The sequence below is a fragment of the Chanodichthys erythropterus genome, chromosome 19 (genome assembly GCF_024489055.1).
Source record: "Chanodichthys erythropterus isolate Z2021 chromosome 19, ASM2448905v1, whole genome shotgun sequence".
In the NCBI taxonomy this organism is placed as follows: Eukaryota; Metazoa; Chordata; class Actinopteri; order Cypriniformes; family Xenocyprididae; genus Chanodichthys; species Chanodichthys erythropterus.
Genome location: NC_090239.1, coordinates 36955223 through 36975408, shown reverse-complemented (window position 1 = coordinate 36975408; position 20186 = coordinate 36955223).

The following is a 20186-nucleotide window of genomic DNA, read 5'->3' as shown; positions in this document are numbered from 1 at the left end:
GTTGGTGGCGCTATGACTTTGAATCACAATAGTCAAATCCATGTGATCAGCCTTGTACAACGAAGACTAAGCCAAAGTTTCATCAAAATCAATTAATGTATGCAGAAGTTATAACACTTTGTTTCCCTTTTCTTGCCATAAATTCGTTGCCTCGCCACGGCCAAACCGTTTGAGATATCCAAAATCCGTTTGCAATTAAACAACTTCAATGTGTTAGCAACAACTTAAAAATAGCTTGGTGAAAATTGGATAAACCCTGTAGGAGTAGTAGTATAAAATTCATAGCCTGTTTTTTCAAAAAATTAACATTCAAACCAAAATAGCTGACTTCCTGTTGGTCGGAGCTAATGAATGTAAATTAGAAAATTGTCCGGCTTGATGAGAATAATATGTGTACCGAGTTTGGTGACTGTAGGAAAAACTAACCCCCACTTTTGTCAAAAGGTGGCGCTACTGAGCCCCTCCACCACGCCCATTTCTATGGCTTTGTCCATGTCTACTGGTTGACAATATTGATGTGTGTGTCGAGTTTCATGCAATTTGAAGCATGTTAAGAGCCTCAAAAACACTCAAGAATATTATTACAGTTTGACCTGTTGCCATGGCAACAATATTTCAAATATCAAAAATCCTGTCATAGGTCTACATCTGCTGTGTATTGACATTACACTGATGAAGTTTGAAGCAAATCAGGTAAAAATAAGAGGGTGATCTCAAAACATTTCAAAAAGTGATACACTTCTTGCTGCCATTTGGTGGCGCTATAACTTTGACTCACAATAGTTACATCCATGTGATCAGACTACTACAACCAACACATTCCTGAAGTTTCATAAACATCAATCAATGTATGCAGAAGTTATAACACATTTCCTGTTTCCCTTTTCTCGCCATAAATTCGTTGCCTCGCCACGGCCAAACCGTTTGAGATATCCAAAATCCATTTGCAATTAAACAACTTCAATGTGTTCGCAACAAGTTAAAAAAAGCTTGGTGTAAATTGGATAAACCCTGTAGGAGTAGTAGTATAAAATTCATAGCCTGTTTTTTCAAAAAATTAACATTCAAACCAAAATAGCTGACTTCCTGTTGGTCGGAGCTAATGAATGTAAATTAGAAAATTGTCCGGCTTGATGAGAACAATATGTGTACCGAGTTTGTTGACTGTAGGAAAAACTAACCCCCACTTTTGTCAAAAGGTGGCGCTACTGAGCCCCTCCACCACGCCAATTTCTATGGCTTTGTCCATGTCTACTGGATGAAAATATTGATGTGTGTGTCGAGTTTCATGCAATTTGAAGCATGTTAAGAGCCTCAAAAACACTCAAGAATATTATTACAGTTTGACCTGTTGCCATGGCAACAATATTTCAAATATCAAAAATCCTGTCATAGGTCTACATCTGCTGTGTATTGACATTACACTGATGAAGTTTGAAGCAAATCAGGTAAAAATAAGAGGGTGATCTCAAAACATTTCAAAAAGTGATACACTTCCTGCTGCCAGTTGGTGGCGCTATAACTTTGACTCACAATAGTCACATCCATGTGATCAGACTCCTATAACGAACACACTCGTGAAGTTTCATAAAGATCAATATATGTATGCAGACGTTATAACACATTTCCTGTTTCCTTTTTCTCGCCATAAATTCGTTGCCTCGCCACGGCCAAACCGTTCGAGATATCAAAAATCCCCTGGCAATTTTTAATCTTCAGTGTCTTGACTTCATGCTGACCGAGTTTGGTGGCGATCGGATTAATCGTCTAGGAGGAGTATATCAAATTCCAGAGCATGCGTTTTTCAAACAACCCTTAATAGCTGACTTCCTGTTGGCGTGGCGTTTAACTTAGAGCACGAAAGTTGTTCGGCCCGATGAGGTCTATATGTGTACTGAGTTTCATACTAATACGTGCAAGCGTGTTTAATATATGGACCAAATTTTCAGACTTTTTTCAAGGGGGCGCTGTTGAGCCCCCCTGCCACGCCCGGGTACCAGCCTCTCCGGCGTCCTAATGGCCGCGGATTCCAATGTGTGTGCCAATTTTCAAGAGTTTTTGAGCATGTTAAGGCTCCCAAAAAGCCCCGGAAGACGGAAAAAAAAATAAATAAAAAAAAATAATAATAATAAATATAGCTGCGAGCAGCGATGGCGGGCCCAAGCCCGGTGGCACCGCCACCCCGGTGGCTTCAGGGCAACTGTGCACAGCGGGCAATTGGCACTTAAAACGGTTAAACATCAAAGGACTATGTCAAATTCACTCCACATTTACTGCACTACAAGGTGCCGTTATAGAGCCCCTCCTCCCTGCCCATTTTCAAAGGATTACATGTGCCAAGTTTTAACATTATTCTGATGAATTTTGAAGCAAATCAGGTAAAAATAAGAGGGTGATCTCAATGTATGCTGAAAGTGACACATTTTCTGCTTCCAGTTGGTGGCGCTATGACTTTGAATCACAATAGTCAAATCCATGTGATCAGCCTTGTACAACGAAGACTAAGCCAAAGTTTCATCAAAATCAATTAATGTATGCAGAAGTTATAACACTTTGTTTCCCTTTTCTTGCCATAAATTCGTTGCCTCGCCACGGCCAAACCGTTTGAGATATCCAAAATCCATTTGCAATTAAACAACTTCAATGTGTTAGCAACAAGTTAAAAAAAGCTTGGTGTAAATTGGATAAACCCTGTAGGAGTAGTAGTATAAAATTCATAGCCTGTTTTTTCAAAAAATTAACATTCAAACCAAAATAGCTGACTTCCTGTTGGTCGGGGCTAATGAATGTAAATTAGAAAATTGTCCGGCTTGATGAGAATAATATGTGTACCGAGTTTGGTGACTGTAGGAAAAACTAACCCCCACTTTAGTCAAAAGGTGGCGCTACTGAGCCCCTCCACCACGCCCATTTCTATGGCTTTGTCCATGTCTACTGGTTGACAATATTGATGTGTGTGTCGAGTTTCATGCAATTTGAAGCATGTTAAGAGCCTCAAAAACACTCAAGAATATTATTACAGTTTGACCTGTTGCCATGGCAACAATATTTCAAATATCAAAAATCCTGTCATAGGTCTACATCTGCTGTGTATTGACATTACACTGATGAAGTTTGAAGCAAATCAGGTAAAAATAAGAGGTTGATCTCAAAGCATTTTAAAAGTGATACACTTCTTGCTGCCATTTGGTGGCGCTATAACTTTGACTCACAATAGTTACATCCATGTGATCAGACTACTACAACCAACACACTCCTGAAGTTTCATAAACATCAATCAATGTATGCAGAAGTTATAACACATTTCCTGTTTCCCTTTTCTCGCCATAAATTCGTTGCCTCGCCACGGCCAAACCGTTTGAGATATCCAAAATCCGTTTGCAATTAAACAACTTCAATGTGTTCGCAACAAGTTAAAAAAAAGCTTGGTGTAAATTGGATAAACCCTGTAGGAGTAGTAGTATAAAATTCATAGCCTGTTTTTTCAAAAAATTAACATTCAAACCAAAATAGCTGACTTCCTGTTGGTCGGAGCTAATGAATGTAAATTAGAAAATTGTCCGGCTTGATGAGAATAATATGTGTACCGAGTTTGGTGACTGTAGGAAAAACTAACCCCCACTTTTGTCAAAAGGTGGCGCTACTGAGCCCCTCCACCACGCCCATTTCTATGGCTTTGTCCATGTCTACTGGTTGACAATATTGATGTGTGTGTCGAGTTTCATGCAATTTGAAGCATGTTAAGAGCCTCAAAAACACTCAAGAATATTATTACAGTTTGACCTGTTGCCATGGCAACAATATTTCAAATATCAAAAATCCTGTCATAGGTCTACATCTGCTGTGTATTGACATTACACTGATGAAGTTTGAAGCAAATCAGGTAAAAATAAGAGGGTGATCTCAAAACATTTCAAAAAGTCATACACTTCCTGCTGCCAGTTGGTGGCGCTATAACTTTGACTCACAATAGTCACATCCATGTGATCAGACTCCTATAACGAACACACTCGTGAAGTTTCATAAAGATCAATATATGTATTAAGACGTTATAACACATTTCCTGTTTCCTTTTTCTCGCCATAAATTCGTTGCCTCGCCACGGCCAAACCGTTCGAGATATCAAAAATCCCCTGGCAATTTTTAATCATCAGTGTCTTGACTTCATGCTGACCGAGTTTGGTGGCGATCGGATTAATCGTCTAGGAGGAGTATATCAAATTCCAGAGCATGCGTTTTTCAAACAACCCTTAATAGCTGACTTCCTGTTGGCGTGGCGATTAACTTAGAGCGCGAAAGTTGTTCGGCCCGATGAGGTCTATATGTGTACCGAGTTTCATACTAATACGTGCAAGCATGTTTAATATATGGACCAAATTTTCAGACTTTTTTCAAGGGGGCGCTGTCGAGCCCCCCTGCCACGCCCGGGTACCAGCCTCTCCGGCGTCCTAATGGCCGCGGATTCCAATGTGTGTGCCAATTTTCAAGAGTTTTTGAGCATGTTAAGGCCCCCAAAAAGCCCCGGAAGACGGAAAAAAAAAAAATATATAGCTGCGAGCAGCGATGGCGGGCCCAAGCCCGGTGGCACCGCCACCCCGGTGGCTTCAGGGCAACTGTGCACAGCGGGCAATAGGCACTTAAAACGGTTAAACATCAAAGGACTATGTCAAATTCACTCCACATTTACTGCACTACAAGGTGCCGTTATAGAGCCCCTCCTCCCTGCCCATTTTCAAAGGATTACATGTGCCAAGTTTTAACATTATTCTGATGAATTTTGAAGCAAATCAGGTAAAAATAAGAGGGTGATCTCAATGTATGCTGAAAGTGACACATTTTCTGCTTCCAGTTGGTGGCGCTATGACTTTGAATCACAATAGTCAAATCCATGTGATCAGCCTTGTACAACGAAGACTAAGCCAAAGTTTCATCAAAATCAATTAATGTATGCAGAAGTTATAACACTTTGTTTCCCTTTTCTTGCCATAAATTCGTTGCCTCGCCACGGCCAAACCGTTTGAGATATCCAAAATCCGTTTGCAATTAAACAACTTCAATGTGTTAGCAACAAGTTAAAAAAAGCTTGGTGTAAATTGGATAAACCCTGTAGGAGTAGTAGTATAAAATTCATAGCCTGTTTTTTCAAAAAATTAACATTCAAACCAAAATAGCTGACTTCCTGTTGGTCGGAGCTAATGAATGTAAATTAGAAAATTGTCCGGCTTGATGAGAATAATATGTGTACCGAGTTTGGTGACTGTAGGTAATACTAACCCCCCCACTTTTGTCAAAAGGTGGCGCTACTGAGCCCCTCCACCACGCCCATTTCTATGGCTTTGTCCATGTCTACTGGTTGACAATATTGATGTGTGTGTCGAGTTTCATGCAATTTGAAGCATGTTAAGAGCCTCAAAAACACTCAAGAATATTATTACAGTTTGACCTGTTGCCATGGCAACAATATTTCAAATATCAAAAATCCTGTCATAGGTCTACATCTGCTGTGTATTGACATTACACTGATGAAGTTTGAAGCAAATCAGGTAAAAATAAGAGGGTGATCTCAAAACATTTCAAAAAGTGATACACTTCCTGCTGCCAGTTGGTGGCGCTATAACTTTGACTCACAATAGTCACATCCATGTGATCAGACTCCTATAACGAACACACTCGTGAAGTTTCATAAAGATCAACATATGTATTAAGACGTTATAACACATTTCCTGTTTCCTTTTTCTCGCCATAAATTCGTTGCCTCGCCACGGCCAAACCGTTCGAGATATCAAAAATCCCCTGGCAATTTTTAATCATCAGTGTCTTGACTTCATGCTGACCGAGTTTGGTGGCGATCGGATTAATCGTCTAGGAGGAGTATATCAAATTCCAGAGCATGCGTTTTTCAAACAACCCTTAATAGCTGACTTCCTGTTGGCGTGGCGATTAACTTAGAGCGCGAAAGTTGTTCGGCCCGATGAGGTCTATATGTGTACCGAGTTTCATACTAATACGTGCAAGCATGTTTAATATATGGACCAAATTTTCAGACTTTTTTCAAGGGGGCGCTGTCGAGCCCCCCTGCCACGCCCGGGGACCAGCCTCTCCGGCGTCCTAATGGCCGCGGATTCCAATGTGTGTGCCAATTTTCAAGAGTTTTTGAGCATGTTAAGGCCCCCAAAAAGCCCCGGAAGACGGAAAAAAAAAAAAAAAATAAATATATAAATAAATAAATAAATAAATATAGCTGCGAGCAGCGATGGCGGGCCCAAGCCCGGTGGCACCGCCACCCCGGTGGCTTCAGGGCAACTGTGCACAGCGGGCAATAGGCACTTAAAACGGTTAAACATCAAAGGACTATGTCAAATTCACTCCACATTTACTGCACTACAAGGTGCCGCTATAGAGCCCCTCCTCCCTGCCCATTTTCAAAGGATTACATGTGCCAAGTTTTAACATTATTCTGATGAATTTTGAAGCAAATCAGGTAAAAATAAGAGGGTGATCTCAATGTATGCTGAAAGTGACACATTTTCTGCTTCCAGTTGGTGGCGCTATGACTTTGAATCACAATAGTCAAATCCATGTGATCAGCCTTGTACAACGAAGACTAAGCCAAAGTTTCATCAAAATCAATTAATGTATGCAGAAGTTATAACACTTTGTTTCCCTTTTCTTGCCATAAATTCGTTGCCTCGCCACGGCCAAACCGTTTGAGATATCCAAAATCCGTTTGCAATTAAACAACTTCAATGTGTTAGCAACAAGTTAAAAAAAGCTTGGTGTAAATTGGATAAACCCTGTAGGAGTAGTAGTATAAAATTCATAGCCTGTTTTTTCAAAAAATTAACATTCAAACCAAAATAGCTGACTTCCTGTTGGTCGGAGCTAATGAATGTAAATTAGAAAATTGTCCGGCTTGATGAGAATAATATGTGTACCGAGTTTGGTGACTGTAGGAAAAACTAACCCCCACTTTTGTCAAAAGGTGGCGCTACTGAGCCCCTCCACCACGCCCATTTCTATGGCTTTGTCCATGTCTACTGGTTGACAATATTGATGTGTGTGTCGAGTTTCATGCAATTTGAAGCATGTTAAGAGCCTCAAAAACACTCAAGAATATTATTACAGTTTGACCTGTTGCCATGGCAACAATATTTCAAATATCAAAAATCCTGTCATAGGTCTACATCTGCTGTGTATTGACATTACACTGATGAAGTTTGAAGCAAATCAGGTAAAAATAAGAGGGTGATCTCAAAGCATTTTAAAAGTGATACACTTCTTGCTGCCATTTGGTGGCGCTATAACTTTGACTCACAATAGTTACATCCATGTGATCAGACTACTACAACCAACACACTCCTGAAGTTTCATAAACATCAATCAATGTATGCAGAAGTTATAACACATTTCCTGTTTCCCTTTTCTCGCCATAAATTCGTTGCCTCGCCACGGCCAAACCGTTTGAGATATCCAAAATCCGTTTGCAATTAAACAACTTCAATGTGTTTGCAACAAGTTAAAAAAAGCTTGGTGTAAATTGGATAAACCCTGTAGGAGTAGTAGTATAAAATTCATAGCCTGTTTTTTCAAAAAATTAACATTCAAACCAAAATAGCTGACTTCCTGTTGGTCGGAGCTAATGAATGTAAATTAGAAAATTGTCCGGCTTGATGAGAATAATATGTGTACCGAGTTTGGTGACTGTAGGAAAAACTAACCCCCCCACTTTTGTCAAAAGGTGGCGCTACTGAGCCCCTCCACCACGCCCATTTCTATGGCTTTGTCCATGTCTACTGGTTGACAATATTGATGTGTGTGTCGAGTTTCATGCAATTTGAAGCATGTTAAGAGCCTCAAAAACACTCAAGAATATTATTACAGTTTGACCTGTTGCCATGGCAACAATATTTCAAATATCAAAAATCCTGTCATAGGTCTACATCTGCTGTGTATTGACATTACACTGATGAAGTTTGAAGCAAATCAGGTAAAAATAAGAGGGTGATCTCAAAACATTTCAAAAAGTGATACACTTCCTGCTGCCAGTTGGTGGCGCTATAACTTTGACTCACAATAGTCACATCCATGTGATCAGACTCCTATAACAAACACACTCGAGAAGTTTCATAAAGATCAATATATGTATTAAGACGTTATAACACATTTCCTGTTTCCTTTTTCTCGCCATAAATTCGTTGCCTCGCCACGGCCAAACCGTTCGAGATATCAAAAATCCCCTGGCAATTTTTAATCATCAGTGTCTTGACTTCATGCTGACCGAGTTTGGTGGCGATCGGATTAATCGTCTAGGAGGAGTATATCAAATTCCAGAGCATGCGTTTTTCAAACAACCCTTAATAGCTGACTTCCTGTTGGCGTGGCGATTAACTTAGAGCGCGAAAGTTGTTCGGCCCGATGAGGTCTATATGTGTACCGAGTTTCATACTAATACGTGCAAGCATGTTTAATATATGGACCAAATTTTCAGACTTTTTTCAAGGGGGCGCTGTCGAGCCCCCCTGCCACGCCCGGGTACCAGCCTCTCCGGCGTCCTAATGGCCGCGGATTCCAATGTGTGTGCCAATTTTCAAGAGTTTTTGAGCATGTTAAGGCCCCCAAAAAGCCCCGGAAGACGGAAAAAAAAAAAAAATTAAAAAAAATAAAAAAATAATAAATATAGCTGCGAGCAGCGATGGCGGGCCCAAGCCCGGTGGCACCGCCACCCCGGTGGCTTCAGGGCAACTGTGCACAGCGGGCAATAGGCACTTAAAACGGTTAAACATCAAAGGACTATGTCAAATTCACTCTACATTTACTGCACTACAAGGTGCCGTTATAGAGCCCCTCCTCCCTGCCCATTTTCAAAGGATTACATGTGCCAAGTTTTAACATTATTCTGATGAATTTTGAAGCAAATCAGGTAAAAATAAGAGGGTGATCTCAATGTATGCTGAAAGTGACACATTTTCTGCTTCCAGTTGGTGGCGCTATGACTTTGAATCACAATAGTCAAATCCATGTGATCAGCCTTGTACAACGAAGACTAAGCCAAAGTTTCATCAAAATCAATTAATGTATGCAGAAGTTATAACACTTTGTTTCCCTTTTCTTGCCATAAATTCGTTGCCTCGCCACGGCCAAACCGTTTGAGATATCCAAAATCCGTTTGCAATTAAACAACTTCAATGTGTTAGCAACAAGTTAAAAAAGCTTGGTGTAAATTGGATAAACCCTGTAGGAGTAGTAGTATAAAATTCATAGCCTGTTTTTTCAAATAATTAACATTCAAACCAAAATAGCTGACTTCCTGTTGGTCGGAGCTAATGAATGTAAATTAGAAAATTGTCCGGCTTGATGAGAATAATATGTGTACCGAGTTTGGTGACTGTAGGAAAAACTAACCCCCCCTCTTTTGTCAAAAGGTGGCGCTACTGAGCCCCTCCACCACGCCCATTTCTATGGCTTTGTCCATGTCTACTGGTTGACAATATTGATGTGTGTGTCGAGTTTCATGCAATTTGAAGCATGTTAAGAGCCTCAAAAACACTCAAGAATATTATTACAGTTTGACCTGTTGCCATGGCAACAATATTTCAAATATCAAAAATCCTGTCATAGGTCTACATCTGCTGTGTATTGACATTACACTGATGAAGTTTGAAGCAAATCAGGTAAAAATAAGAGGTTGATCTCAAAGCATTTTAAAAGTGATACACTTCTTGCTGCCATTTGGTGGCGCTATAACTTTGACTCACAATAGTTACATCCATGTGATCAGACTACTACAACCAACACACTCCTGAAGTTTCATAAACATCAATCAATGTATGCAGAAGTTATAACACATTTCCTGTTTCCCTTTTCTCGCCATAAATTCGTTGCCTCGCCACGGCCAAACCGTTTGAGATATCCAAAATCCGTTTGCAATTAAACAACTTCAATGTGTTCGCAACAAGTTAAAAAAAGCTTGGTGTAAATTGGATAAACCCTGTAGGAGTAGTAGTATAAAATTCATAGCCTGTTTTTTCAAAAAATTAACATTCAAACCAAAATAGCTGACTTCCTGTTGGTCGGAGCTAATGAATGTAAATTAGAAAATTGTCCGGCTTGATGAGAATAATATGTGTACCGAGTTTGGTGACTGTAGGAAAAACTAACCCCCACTTTTGTCAAAAGGTGGCGCTACTGAGCCCCTCCACCACGCCCATTTCTATGGCTTTGTCCATGTCTACTGGTTGACAATATTGATGTGTGTGTCGAGTTTCATGCAATTTGAAGCATGTTAAGAGCCTCAAAAACACTCAAGAATATTATTACAGTTTGACCTGTTGCCATGGCAACAATATTTCAAATATCAAAAATCCTGTCATAGGTCTACATCTGCTGTGTATTGACATTACACTGATGAAGTTTGAAGCAAATCAGGTAAAAATAAGAGGGTGATCTCAAAACATTTCAAAAAGTGATACACTTCCTGCTGCCAGTTGGTGGCGCTATAACTTTGACTCACAATAGTCACATCCATGTGATCAGACTCCTATAACGAACACACTCGTGAAGTTTCATAAAGATCAATATATGTATTAAGACGTTATAACACATTTCCTGTTTCCTTTTTCTCGCCATAAATTCGTTGCCTCGCCACGGCCAAACCGTTCGAGATATCAAAAATCCCCTGGCAATTTTTAATCATCAGTGTCTTGACTTCATGCTGACCGAGTTTGGTGGCGATCGGATTAATCGTCTAGGAGGAGTATATCAAATTCCAGAGCATGCGTTTTTCAAACAACCCTTAATAGCTGACTTCCTGTTGGCGTGGCGATTAACTTAGAGCGCGAAAGTTGTTCGGCCCGATGAGGTCTATATGTGTACCGAGTTTCATACTAATACATGCAAGCATGTTTAATATATGGACCAAATTTTCAGACTTTTTTCAAGGGGGCGCTGTCGAGCCCCCCTGCCACGCCCGGGTACCAGCCTCTCCGGCGTCCTAATGGCCGCGGATTCCAATGTGTGTGCCAATTTTAAGAGTTTTTGAGCATGTTAAGGCCCCCAAATAGCCCCGGAAGACGAAAAAAAATAAAAAAAAAATAAATAAATAATAATAAATATAGCTGCGAGCAGCGATGGCGGGCCCAAGCCCGGTGGCACCGCCACCCCGGTGGCTTCAGGGCAACTGTGCACAGCGGGCAATAGGCACTTAAAACGGTTAAACATCAAAGGACTATGTCAAATTCACTCCACATTTACTGCACTACAAGGTGCCGCTATAGAGCCCCTCCTCCCTGCCCATTTTCAAAGGATTACATGTGCCAAGTTTTAACATTATTCTGATGAATTTTGAAGCAAATCAGGTAAAAATAAGAGGGTGATCTCAATGTATGCTGAAAGTGACACATTTTCTGCTTCCAGTTGGTGGCGCTATGACTTTGAATCACAATAGTCAAATCCATGTGATCAGCCTTGTACAACGAAGACTAAGCCAAAGTTTCATCAAAATCAATTAATGTATGCAGAAGTTATAACACTTTGTTTCCCTTTTCTTGCCATAAATTCGTTGCCTCGCCACGGCCAAACCGTTTGAGATATCCAAAATCCGTTTGCAATTAAACAACTTCAATGTGTTAGCAACAAGTTAAAAAAAGCTTGGTGTAAATTGGATAAACCCTGTAGGAGTAGTAGTATAAAATTCATAGCCTGTTTTTTCAAAAAATTAACATTCAAACCAAAATAGCTGACTTCCTGTTGGTCGGAGCTAATGAATGTAAATTAGAAAATTGTCCGGCTTGATGAGAATAATATGTGTACCGAGTTTGGTGACTGTAGGAAAAACTAACCCCCCCACTTTTGTCAAAAGGTGGCGCTACTGAGCCCCTCCACCACGCCCATTTCTATGGCTTTGTCCATGTCTACTGGTTGACAATATTGATGTGTGTGTCGAGTTTCATGCAATTTGAAGCATGTTAAGAGCCTCAAAACACTCAAGAATATTATTACAGTTTGACCTGTTGCCATGGCAACAATATTTCAAATATCAAAAATCCTGTCATAGGTCTACATCTGCTGTGTATTGACATTACACTGATGAAGTTTGAAGCAAATCAGGTAAAAATAAGAGGGTGATCTCAAAGCATTTTAAAAGTGATACACTTCTTGCTGCCATTTGGTGGCGCTATAACTTTGACTCACAATAGTTACATCCATGTGATCAGACTACTACAACCAACACACTCCTGAAGTTTCATAAACATCAATCAATGTATGCAGAAGTTATAACACATTTCCTGTTTCCCTTTTCTCGCCATAAATTCGTTGCCTCGCCACGGCCAAACCGTTTGAGATATCCAAAATCCGTTTGCAATTAAACAACTTCAATGTGTTCGCAACAAGTTAAAAAAAGCTTGGTGTAAATTGGATAAACCCTGTAGGAGTAGTAGTATAAAATTCATAGCCTGTTTTTTCAAAAAATTAACATTCAAACCAAAATAGCTGACTTCCTGTTGGTCGGAGCTAATGAATGTAAATTAGAAAATTGTCCGGCTTGATGAGAATAATATGTGTACCGAGTTTGGTGACTGTAGGAAAAACTAACCCCCCCACTTTTGTCAAAAGGTGGCGCTACTGAGCCCCTCCACCACGCCCATTTCTATGGCTTTGTCCATGTCTACTGGTTGACAATATTGATGTGTGTGTCGAGTTTCATGCAATTTGAAGCATGTTAAGAGCCTCAAAAACACTCAAGAATATTATTACAGTTTGACCTGTTGCCATGGCAACAATATTTCAAATATCAAAAATCCTGTCATAGGTCTACATCTGCTGTGTATTGACATTACACTGATGAAGTTTGAAGCAAATCAGGTAAAAATAAGAGGGTGATCTCAAAACATTTCAAAAAGTGATACACTTCTTGCTGCCATTTGGTGGCGCTATAACTTTGACTCACAATAGTTACATCCATGTGATCAGACTACTACAACCAACACATTCCTGAAGTTTCATAAACATCAATCAATGTATGCAGAAGTTATAACACATTTCCTGTTTCCCTTTTCTCGCCATAAATTCGTTGCCTCGCCACGGCCAAACCGTTTGAGATATCCAAAATCCATTTGCAATTAAACAACTTCAATGTGTTCGCAACAAGTTAAAAAAAGCTTGGTGTAAATTGGATAAACCCTGTAGGAGTAGTAGTATAAAATTCATAGCCTGTTTTTTCAAAAAATTAACATTCAAACCAAAATAGCTGACTTCCTGTTGGTCGGAGCTAATGAATGTAAATTAGAAAATTGTCCGGCTTGATGAGAACAATATGTGTACCGAGTTTGGTGACTGTAGGAAAAACTAACCCCCCCACTTTTGTCAAAAGGTGGCGCTACTGAGCCCCTCCACCACGCCAATTTCTATGGCTTTGTCCATGTCTACTGGATGAAAATATTGATGTGTGTGTCGAGTTTCATGCAATTTGAAGCATGTTAAGAGCCTCAAAAACACTCAAGAATATTATTACAGTTTGACCTGTTGCCATGGCAACAATATTTCAAATATCAAAAATCCTGTCATAGGTCTACATCTGCTGTGTATTGACATTACACTGATGAAGTTTGAAGCAAATCAGGTAAAAATAAGAGGGTGATCTCAAAACATTTCAAAAAGTGATACACTTCCTGCTGCCAGTTGGTGGCGCTATAACTTTGACTCACAATAGTCACATCCATGTGATCAGACTCCTATAACGAACACACTCGTGAAGTTTCATAAAGATCAATATATGTATGCAGACGTTATAACACATTTCCTGTTTCCTTTTTCTCGCCATAAATTCGTTGCCTCGCCACGGCCAAACCGTTCGAGATATCAAAAATCCCCTGGCAATTTTTAATCTTCAGTGTCTTGACTTCATGCTGACCGAGTTTGGTGGCGATCGGATTAATCGTCTAGGAGGAGTATATCAAATTCCAGAGCATGCGTTTTTCAAACAACCCTTAATAGCTGACTTCCTGTTGGCGTGGCGTTTAACTTAGAGCACGAAAGTTGTTCGGCCCGATGAGGTCTATATGTGTACTGAGTTTCATACTAATACGTGCAAGCGTGTTTAATATATGGACCAAATTTTCAGACTTTTTTCAAGGGGGCGCTGTTGAGCCCCCCTGCCACGCCCGGGTACCAGCCTCTCCGGCGTCCTAATGGCCGCGGATTCCAATGTGTGTGCCAATTTTCAAGAGTTTTTGAGCATGTTAAGGCTCCCAAAAAGCCCCGGAAGACGGAAAAAAAATAAATAAAAAAAAATAATAATAATAAATATAGCTGCGAGCAGCGATGGCGGGCCCAAGCCCGGTGGCACCGCCACCCCGGTGGCTTCAGGGCAACTGTGCACAGCGGGCAATTGGCACTTAAAACGGTTAAACATCAAAGGACTATGTCAAATTCACTCCACATTTACTGCACTACAAGGTGCCGTTATAGAGCCCCTCCTCCCTGCCCATTTTCAAAGGATTACATGTGCCAAGTTTTAACATTATTCTGATGAATTTTGAAGCAAATCAGGTAAAAATAAGAGGGTGATCTCAATGTATGCTGAAAGTGACACATTTTCTGCTTCCAGTTGGTGGCGCTATGACTTTGAATCACAATAGTCAAATCCATGTGATCAGCCTTGTACAACGAAGACTAAGCCAAAGTTTCATCAAAATCAATTAATGTATGCAGAAGTTATAACACTTTGTTTCCCTTTTCTTGCCATAAATTCGTTGCCTCGCCACGGCCAAACCGTTTGAGATATCCAAAATCCATTTGCAATTAAACAACTTCAATGTGTTAGCAACAAGTTAAAAAAAGCTTGGTGTAAATTGGATAAACCCTGTAGGAGTAGTAGTATAAAATTCATAGCCTGTTTTTTCAAAAAATTAACATTCAAACCAAAATAGCTGACTTCCTGTTGGTCGGGGCTAATGAATGTAAATTAGAAAATTGTCCGGCTTGATGAGAATAATATGTGTACCGAGTTTGGTGACTGTAGGAAAAACTAACCCCCCCACTTTTGTCAAAAGGTGGCGCTACTGAGCCCCTCCACCACGCCCATTTCTATGGCTTTGTCCATGTCTACTGGTTGACAATATTGATGTGTGTGTCGAGTTTCATGCAATTTGAAGCATGTTAAGAGCCTCAAAAACACTCAAGAATATTATTACAGTTTGACCTGTTGCCATGGCAACAATATTTCAAATATCAAAAATCCTGTCATAGGTCTACATCTGCTGTGTATTGACATTACACTGATGAAGTTTGAAGCAAATCAGGTAAAAATAAGAGGGTGATCTCAAAGCATTTTAAAAGTGATACACTTCTTGCTGCCATTTGGTGGCGCTATAACTTTGACTCACAATAGTTACATCCATGTGATCAGACTACTACAACCAACACACTCCTGAAGTTTCATAAACATCAATCAATGTATGCAGAAGTTATAACACATTTCCTGTTTCCCTTTTCTCGCCATAAATTCGTTGCCTCGCCACGGCCAAACCGTTTGAGATATCCAAAATCCGTTTGCAATTAAACAACTTCAATGTGTTAGCAACAAGTTAAAAAAAGCTTGGTGTAAATTGGATAAACCCTGTAGGAGTAGTAGTATAAAATTCATAGCCTGTTTTTTCAAAAAATTAACATTCAAACCAAAATAGCTGACTTCCTGTTGGTCGGAGCTAATGAATGTAAATTAGAAAATTGTCCGGCTTGATGAGAATAATATGTGTACCGAGTTTGGTGACTGTAGGAAAAACTAACCCCCACTTTTGTCAAAAGGTGGCGCTACTGAGCCCCTCCACCACGCCCATTTCTATGGCTTTGTCCATGTCTACTGGTTGACAATATTGATGTGTGTGTCGAGTTTCATGCAATTTGAAGCATGTTAAGAGCCTCAAAAACACTCAAGAATATTATTACAGTTTGACCTGTTGCCATGGCAACAATATTTCAAATATCAAAAATCCTGTCATAGGTCTACATCTGCTGTGTATTGACATTACACTGATGAAGTTTGAAGCAAATCAGGTAAAAATAAGAGGGTGATCTCAAAACATTTCAAAAAGTCATACACTTCCTGCTGCCAGTTGGTGGCGCTATAACTTTGACTCACAATAGTCACATCCATGTGATCAGACTCCTATAACGAACACACTCGTGAAGTTTCATAAAGATCAATATATGTATTAAGACGTTATAACACATTTCCTGTTTCCTTTTTCTCGCCATAAATTCGTTGCCTCGCCACGGCCAAACCGTTCGAGATATCAAAAATCCCCTGGCAATTTTTAATCATCAGTGTCTTGACTTCATGCTGACCGAGTTTGGTGGCGATCGGATTAATCGTCTAGGAGGAGTATATCAAATTCCAGAGCATGCGTTTTTCAAACAACCCTTAATAGCTGACTTCCTGTTGGCGTGGCGATTAACTTAGAGCGCGAAAGTTGTTCGGCCCGATGAGGTCTATATGTGTACCGAGTTTCATACTAATACGTGCAAGCATGTTTAATATATGGACCAAATTTTCAGACTTTTTTCAAGGGGGCGCTGTCGAGCCCCCCTGCCACGCCCGGGTACCAGCCTCTCCGGCGTCCTAATGGCCGCGGATTCCAATGTGTGTGCCAATTTTCAAGAGTTTTTGAGCATGTTAAGGCCCCCAAAAAGCCCCGGAAGACGGAAAAAAAAAAAAAAAAAAATAAATAAATAAATAAATAAATATAGCTGCGAGCAGCGATGGCGGGCCCAAGCCCGGTGGCACCGCCACCCCGGTGGCTTCAGGGCAACTGTGCACAGCGGGCAATAGGCACTTAAAACGGTTAAACATCAAAGGACTATGTCAAATTCACTCCACATTTACTGCACTACAAGGTGCCGTTATAGAGCCCCTCCTCCCTGCCCATTTTCAAAGGATTACATGTGCCAAGTTTTAACATTATTCTGATGAATTTTGAAGCAAATCAGGTAAAAATAAGAGGGTGATCTCAATGTATGCTGAAAGTGACACATTTTCTGCTTCCAGTTGGTGGCGCTATGACTTTGAATCACAATAGTCAAATCCATGTGATCAGCCTTGTACAACGAAGACTAAGCCAAAGTTTCATCAAAATCAATTAATGTATGCAGAAGTTATAACACTTTGTTTCCCTTTTCTTGCCATAAATTCGTTGCCTCGCCACGGCCAAACCGTTTGAGATATCCAAAATCCGTTTGCAATTAAACAACTTCAATGTGTTAGCAACAAGTTAAAAAAGCTTGGTGTAAATTGGATAAACCCTGTAGGAGTAGTAGTATAAAATTCATAGCCTGTTTTTTCAAAAAGTTAACATTCAAACCAAAATAGCTGACTTCCTGTTGGTCGGAGCTAATGAATGTAAATTAGAAAATTGTCCGGCTTGATGAGAATAATATGTGTACCGAGTTTGGTGACTGTAGGAAAAACTAACCCCCCCACTTTTGTCAAAAGGTGGCGCTACTGAGCCCCTCCACCACGCCCATTTCTATGGCTTTGTCCATGTCTACTGGTTGACAATATTGATGTGTGTGTCGAGTTTCATGCAATTTGAAGCATGTTAAGAGCCTCAAAAACACTCAAGAATATTATTACAGTTTGACCTGTTGCCATGGCAACAATATTTCAAATATCAAAAATCCTGTCATAGGTCTACATCTGCTGTGTATTGACATTACACTGATGAAGTTTGAAGCAAATCAGGTAAAAATAAGAGGGTGATCTCAAAACATTTCAAAAAGTGATACACTTCCTGCTGCCAGTTGGTGGCGCTATAACTTTGACTCACAATAGTCACATCCATGTGATCAGACTCCTATAACGAACACACTCGTGAAGTTTCATAAAGATCAACATATGTATTAAGACGTTATAACACATTTCCTGTTTCCTTTTTCTCGCCATAAATTCGTTGCCTCGCCACGGCCAAACCGTTCGAGATATCAAAAATCCCCTGGCAATTTTTAATCATCAGTGTCTTGACTTCATGCTGACCGAGTTTGGTGGCGATCGGATTAATCGTCTAGGAGGAGTATATCAAATTCCAGAGCATGCGTTTTTCAAACAACCCTTAATAGCTGACTTCCTGTTGGCGTGGCGATTAACTTAGAGCGCGAAAGTTGTTCGGCCCGATGAGGTCTATATGTGTACCGAGTTTCATACTAATACGTGCAAGCATGTTTAATATATGGACCAAATTTTCAGACTTTTTTCAAAAGGGGGCGCTGTCGAGCCCCTCTGCCACGCCCGGGGACCAGCCTCTCCGGCGTCCTAATGGCCGCGGATTCCAATGTGTGTGCCAATTTTCAAGCAATTTTTGAGCATGTTAAGGCCCCCAAAAAGCCCCGGAAGACGGAAAAAAAAAAAATAAAAAAAAAAAATAAATAAATAAATAAATATAGCTGCGAGCAGCGATGGCGGGCCCAAGCCCGGTGGCACCGCCACCCCGGTGGCTTCAGGGCAACTGTGCACAGCGGGCAATAGGCACTTAAAACGGTTAAACATCAAAGGACTATGTCAAATTCACTCCACATTTACTGCACTACAAGGTGCCGCTATAGAGCCCCTCCTCCCTGCCCATTTTCAAAGGATTACATGTGCCAAGTTTTAACATTATTCTGATGAATTTTGAAGCAAATCAGGTAAAAATAAGAGGGTGATCTCAATGTATGCTGAAAGTGACACATTTTCTGCTTCCAGTTGGTGGCGCTATGACTTTGAATCACAATAGTCAAATCCATGTGATCAGCCTTGTACAACAAAGACTAAGCCAAAGTTTCATCAAAATCAATTAATGTATGCAGAAGTTATAACACATTTCCTGTTTCCTTTTTCTTGCCATAAATTCGTTGCCTCGCCACGGCCAAACCGTTTGAGATATCCAAAATCCGTTTGCAATTAAACAACTTCAATGTGTTAGCAACAAGTTAAAAAAAGCTTGGTGTAAATTGGATAAACCCTGTAGGAGTAGTAGTATAAAATTCATAGCCTGTTTTTTCAAAAAATTAACATTCAAACCAAAATAGCTGACTTCCTGTTGGTCGGAGCTAATGAATGTAAATTAGAAAATTGTCCGGCTTGATGAGAATAATATGTGTACCGAGTTTGGTGACTGTAGGAAAAACTAACCCCCACTTTTGTCAAAAGGTGGCGCTACTGAGCCCCTCCACCACGCCCATTTCTATGGCTTTGTCCATGTCTACTGGTTGACAATATTGATGTGTGTGTCGAGTTTCATGCAATTTGAAGCATGTTAAGAGCCTCAAAACACTCAAGAATATTATTACAGTTTGACCTGTTGCCATGGCAACAATATTTCAAATATCAAAAATCCTGTCATAGGTCTACATCTGCTGTGTATTGACATTACACTGATGAAGTTTGAAGCAAATCAGGTAAAAATAAGAGGGTGATCTCAAAGCATTTTAAAAAGTGATACACTTCTTGCTGCCATTTGGTGGCGCTATAACTTTGACTCACAATAGTTACATCCATGTGATCAGACTACTACAACCAACACACTCCTGAAGTTTCATAAACATCAATCAATGTATGCAGAAGTTATAACACATTTCCTGTTTCCCTTTTCTCGCCATAAATTCGTTGCCTCGCCACGGCCAAACCGTTTGAGATATCCAAAATCCGTTTGCAATTAAACAACTTCAATGTGTTCGCAACAAGTTAAAAAAAGCTTGGTGTAAATTGGATAAACCCTGTAGGAGTAGTAGTATAAAATTCATAGCCTGTTTTTTCAAAAAATTAACATTCAAACCAAAATAGCTGACTTCCTGTTGGTCGGAGCTAATGAATGTAAATTAGAAAATTGTCCGGCTTGATGAGAATAATATGTGTACCGAGTTTGGTGACTGTAGGAAAAACTAACCCCCCACTTTTGTCAAAAGGTGGCGCTACTGAGCCCCTCCACCACGCCCATTTCTATGGCTTTGTCCATGTCTACTGGTTGACAATATTGATGTGTGTGTCGAGTTTCATGCAATTTGAAGCATGTTAAGAGCCTCAAAAACACTCAAGAATATTATTACAGTTTGACCTGTTGCCATGGCAACAATATTTCAAATATCAAAAATCCTGTCATAGGTCTACATCTGCTGTGTATTGACATTACACTGATGAAGTTTGAAGCAAATCAGGT